Source organism: Hyperoodon ampullatus, assembly GCF_949752795.1.
Source record: "Hyperoodon ampullatus genome assembly, chromosome: 15".
Lineage (NCBI taxonomy): Eukaryota > Metazoa > Chordata > Mammalia > Artiodactyla > Ziphiidae > Hyperoodon > Hyperoodon ampullatus.
In genome coordinates this window covers 57,591,267-57,597,101 of record NC_136928.1, presented here as the reverse complement: position 1 = coordinate 57,597,101, position 5,835 = coordinate 57,591,267, and the positions used below count along the sequence as shown (strand labels likewise).

The 5,835-nt window shown below is 43.1% G+C and overlaps 1 pseudogene across 1 annotated transcript; it reads right to left on the bottom strand.

The window, feature by feature from the left end:
• Positions 1-4,958: 4,958 nt before the first annotated feature.
• On the bottom strand, positions 4,959-5,394 carry LOC307064228 (large ribosomal subunit protein eL31-like; annotated as a pseudogene). The gene has a single exon. The product of its transcript is annotated as a large ribosomal subunit protein eL31-like (transcript).
• Between the last annotated feature and the right edge of the window lie 441 nt (positions 5,395-5,835).

The window sequence follows — 5,835 nt, the reverse complement described above, 5'->3', positions numbered from 1 at the left end:
GACAAACCCCAGGGCTGTTTCACTGCTCTCTGCTAACATTGGACTCACTGACACAATAGGCTAAAGAGAGAGAATTCAGGTCTGCTAAGGACAGGCTGACCCTAGAAAGACGAGAAGGGGTCCAGCCGCAAGACCCTTTTCTTGACCTCACCCATCAGACGATTACTCCTCTTTAGAAAGAGTGGGCGAGCTAAGGTGGAAGGAAAGGTGGAGGCTCATCCTCCACTCTCCCAAAAGATCATAGATGCTATTTGAGGGATCAAGAAAGGAACACAGGGAGAGGAAGAAAAAGGTTTCTTGAATAGTGGATATTTTCCCCCTTTTATCTTTTATATGACATCGTGCTTCCGAAGCAGAGAAATTGATAGACTTCAGGCTTTCTGCTTGAGTAGCTTCAAAGAAACCTGAAATAACAAAGAGAACTGGAGGGGAAGCCACAGCAGATGAGAGATTTCAACAGGTCTACAGAAGATGGCTAACGTATAAGGAGAGGCTAAATGATGAAATGTGGAAAGAGTTACAGCGTGGAGTACGGACAAAGGGATACAGCTCTGGAGAAAGCGGATATGCCTTGAAGAACCTAGGCAAGGTGGCTTGGAAATTCCAGGTACAAAGAGGCAGTAAGATGGGGAACGGGAGAGACTGGTATTCATTCCCGTCTGCACGTGGGGCAGCCAGCCCCGCGCACCTACCTCCCCGAAGCCTCGCAGAAACACCTGGCAACAAGCGTTTATCACTCCCACCCAACCCTGACACAAAGCACAGGGGGTCCCTCTAATGGAATGGAACAAAGCCCCACGTGTCCTGTCGGCATTTAGGAACTCCAGCCTGTTCCTCAGCTGCTCGCCTTCAAGGAAACCTGTCAGTCAACAAGCTTTGCCCATATATGGAAAGACATGAAAGAACAAGGAAGGGAGGGAGGGAGGGAGAAGGGGAGGATACAAGCCTGCACCTAGATTCAGCCCTGTAAAAATTCTGAAGACTAAAGGTAAAGAGAGGAGCACTAAACACTTTGAGAAAACAGAGGAAACAGACTCACAAACAAAAGCAAAAACAGGTAATCTGTAGAGAAGTGAAAATCAAATTGATCAATTTGTCAGCATGACTGGATGCTAGAATACTATGAAACAATGCCTTTAAAATTATGGGGGAAGGTGTTTCTAATACAGAATTCTATGCATACTTAGCTATTAATTAAATGAAAGTAAAACTTTTTTTTTTTTTTTTTGCATGCAACACTTAGGGAAAAAGGAAATGCAGTCATACCATTCTATTCAGATGTACAGTGGGCAGTATGGTATGGTCCTCCATGGTACTCCTGGTCAGATCGTCACACCTGGAACTCCCACCCTCTCCGCAGCAGGTGTGGTGGATTAAAATTGCCACAGATACCCCCCTTCTCCCCCCGCTATCTTTCCTTCCCCTCCTTTCATTTAGAAAACACTGACTGCAGGTGGCCAGCAGAGTCAGGGCTGAGGACACAGCAGAAGAGGACTGGAAGGACTCCTCATCCCATTCAAAGTCCAAGTCCGAGTTCTGGCAGTGGTCCCCAAGACCTGCCCTGACTGCCTACCGTTTTTGAACTTTTAGAATCAGTCTACAGAGAGGCATGGAAAACAAGTCTGATTGCAGAACAGGTAAATGTTATCAACCTCAATGTTACAAATTACAGCAGACAGACGTTAGGTAAAGAGAGGCGAGATGATGTTGCAATAAACATCTCTCACCTTATGAACTGAGTGTAGTTGATTGATTAAAAAAATCAATTAAAGGTATGAAGGTATCCAGCAGAGGCACTAAATCGTGTTGTATCTATTTGGAAGGGAAGGATGGTGGAAATGAGGGATAAAAGGGATCAAAATCTTCAGTCAACAAACAAAAACAAAGTAATAATATTCAGCCCAATATCAATACTTTAATATTTAGTAAGTATGAGAAGGGCATAGCCCCTATGGGAGCCACTCCTTTAGCCTCGATCCCTGAACGAGAAGACACACGAGCCCATTCTCAATCCACCACCTGGAGAAGAGCTGCAGCAGCCGAGCTGCAGCAGCCAACCTGCAGCCACGGACCAGTGACATGAGCAGGAAATAAATATTTGGTGTTGTCAGCTACTAAGATTCAGCTTAATATCAATAACTTTAATAGTTAATAATATTTAATAATATTTAAGATGCTGTTAACTTTGATTACTACTTTATAAGTACACTTAACAAAGGCATGAATCCTATTAGCTGCTGTGTTAGGCGTTGCGGTGTTCTTCTCCAAAGGTGGCCCCCAGCCATGCTTCTGTGCTTTCCCTGCCACCCTGAACCTGGGCTGGCCCTGGGACTCACTTTAACCAGCAGAAAGTGGCAGAAGTGACAGCCTACCTGCTCTGGGCCTAGGCTTTAGGCAGGCCTGGGAGCTTCTGCTCTTGCATATTTTGGAGGCCTGAGAAACGTGTAGAAGGCCTGCTGCCCTGCTGGAGGCGTTTTCTGGAGAGATCACCTGGAGAGAGAAAGGGCCTGGTGTTACAGGGGTAGAGAGAGAGGCCCACCTGGGCCCAGCCTCCCAGCCAGACATGTGAGTGGAGCCATTTGGAGGTTCCAGCCCCACAGCTATCTGACTGCAGCAGCATCAGAACCCCACTTGAGACCAGCAGAAATCACCATCCTGCTGGGCTCCAGCTTACCCACAGAATTGGGAGAGATAATAAAAGGGCTGTTTTCAGCTGCTAAGTTTTGGGGTGGTTTGTTAGGCAGCAAAAGATAACTGAGACAGGCACATTTAATCTTCCTCTGTCAGGTCACCTGCTTCCTGCTCAAGTTCCAGAATATCGATCCCCAAATTCCAAGAACCGAAGAGAGGGAGGGGGTGAGGAGGAGAGATAGGAGGACAGAGGGGAGAGCAAGATGTACGGTTGCTGCATGGGGTGAGGTGGGAGAAAAAAGACCCCTGCGGGAGGGGAGTCAAAGGACTTTTATGCTCGTGAATGTCCAGATTCAAATTTGAACTTTTTTTGTGCCACTGCTATAAATACCCCACCTCTGCCTTCTCATTTTCTTCCAATGCTTAGTAAAGACTATTACCCACAAATTGCTTTAGATGAGTCAAATTTTTGTAAAACTTAAGGAGCTGAACTTATGTCTGGACACTTCCTAGAAGAAAATTGAGAATTCCAAGGAGAAGGCTTATTCACCACCCCCTTTCCTGTGATTTGCTTGGCTCAGAGATCTGCCTTAAGCATCACATGGTGAGCAGACGTGACTTGTACCGTTTCTGAGCAGAAGATTCTAGAGGCACTGCAAGTTTCCCCCAGGCGTTTTGTTCCTGGGCCCTCAGCCATGAGAGGGGCATAGCCCCTATGGGAGCCACTCCTTTAGCCTCGATCCCTGAACGAGAAGACACACGAGCCCATTCTCAATCCACCACCTGGAGAAGAGCTGCAGCAGCCAAACTGCAGTCACGGACCAGTAACATGAGCAGGAAATAAATATTTGGTGTTGTCAGCTACTAAGATTTTGAGGTTGTCACGCAGCATAATCTAGTGAAAGCCAATTAATACGAAGCCCAAACTCTAAAAGCTTCCAGAGGGGAAGAAAGAGATCTGGTAACTTACAAAGGGTCCAAGTCAGACAGTGTCAGACTTAAGACCAGCAAGATAATGGAGCCCTGTCTTCACAGTTGTGAGAGGAAATTATTCTGACTCTAGAATCTATAATTGATAAAAACTATGAACATGTACTCATATATGCAAGCACTTAAATCTTACCATCCATGCGCTCCTTATGAAGCAAAACAAACCATATAATTATACATATATATGTGTGTGTGTGTGTATATATAGTATAAAATATAATGGAATAAATAAATATACACATCTATATTATATTTTATCCTATCAAAGTAAAAAGAAATAGAACCTTTTTCTTGTTAGTGAGGGTGTAGCGAAATAAAATATGTTAAGTTCAGTCATTTCTGGAGAGTTTAGCAAAACATATCCAAAAGCCTAAAACTGTTCCCACCTTTGGATTCAGCAAGTTCACGTACAGTAATTATTTGAAGGAAATTAGAATATAGGCAAAGATTTAGCTACTAAGGTGTGTGGCATGAAGCGTTACATATAATAGTGATAATTGGAAATAACCTAATGTATGTACTAGGCAGGCACTAACTATAACGTTGTAATTTTTAAAAATTAGTCCTTGAAATAATTCATGAGTGTCTTACAAAATTTTTTAAAAAGATATAAAAGGCTATACAGTAAAAAAAAAATAAACCTTTTTCCACCCATGTCTTCTAGCCACTGAGTTTCCTTCTTGAAGGCAACTGATATCAGTTTCCCTTTCAATCCTTCCAGAGACAGTCTTCCATATATATATTACATATAATAATATATATGCATATACATTTTTTCTTTTATGATAGCTTACTATCCACACTGCTCTGCCCTTGGCTTTTTATACTTAATTCTTGAATATGATTGTTCAATATTAGCACATGGAGAACTACCTCATTCTTTCAAATACACAGAGTATTCCTTTGATGTGCACCTCTTAATTTATTTAGTCATTTTGAGAAGATCACATTTGTGGAAGATTTGTAGAAGAACATTTAATAATATGAATAGATGTTCATGATTTAGTAAGGGGAAAAAATAAGGCAGCAGTTTACAAAGTGGTTGAGAGCTGTAGTAATCTACAAGTCTACAAATAGTCTCTTCCGAATGCTCAGGACACATACACATATTCACATGAAAGCTTGGCATTTGCCATTACAAATTCCTGGAATAACACAACCATTGTGCCCTTTGTCCTAGTGAGCTGGCCTTTGTAACCAGGGAAACAGCCCTGGTTCATGATCTAAAGAAATATTGGAGAGATAGTCCAGCTAAAGATAACAAACAGGGTTATATTGTCCTCTGGGTACTTGGTGATCTCTCGCTCTCTTTTTTCCCAGTTTTATGATTTTGACAATCAGCAATTGGTTCTCATCCACGTTGTCTGTAGGTTTTTGAAAGTGGTGACAGGTACACAGGTAACCACCGTATAGAGCTTGTTTGGTGAATCTTCCTCCTCATTACATTTTCTGGACAACCAAACACAGACACCGTATGGAATATTTCTTATTCCTTTGGTCCAGACAGCTTTGCTGAGCCTGGTGTCAATGTGCACACCTGGATTTCCCACCTCTTTCGAGGCAATTTCCTAATCTCTTGGAGGGCCTGAGGGGCACTCTTCTTGAGGCCCATCCCATGATGTACCTGTGAACATTGATGGTGTATTCTCTGGTCACCACCTTGTTGATGGCAGAACAACCCTTCTTATCCTCTCCACCCTTCTTTGTGGGAGCAATTTTTGCTGAGACCAGGTTGGAACTGCTTGATAATCTTAACACAGTTTTCTTTTCCATGCTCATTTGTGATGTCAGCCAGCATTGAAGTAGGAGTACCCAACCCCTGCTGCTTGAAGTCAACCCAGGAGTGGACCTCACCACCACCTCCTTTGCTCACTAATAACTGAGTTAGAAATATATCAGAGAAATGGACCAATCAATAAGAGTGACCAGAGGCCTTTCAGTTCTGCAGAAATGAAAAAAAAACAACCCTGGGACTTCCCTGGTTGTCCAGTGGCTAAGACTCTGAGCTCCCAATGCACAGGGCCCGGGTTTGATCCCTGGTCAGGGAACTAGATCCTGCATGCTGCAACTAAGAGTTCACATGCTGCAACTAAAGATCCCGCATGCCGCAACTAAGACCCAGCACAGCCAAATAAATAAATAAATTCTTAAATATTAAAAAAAAAAAACCTAACAGGAAAACTAGTTGTGTCCCTGGGATCAAGCTCTAGAGAT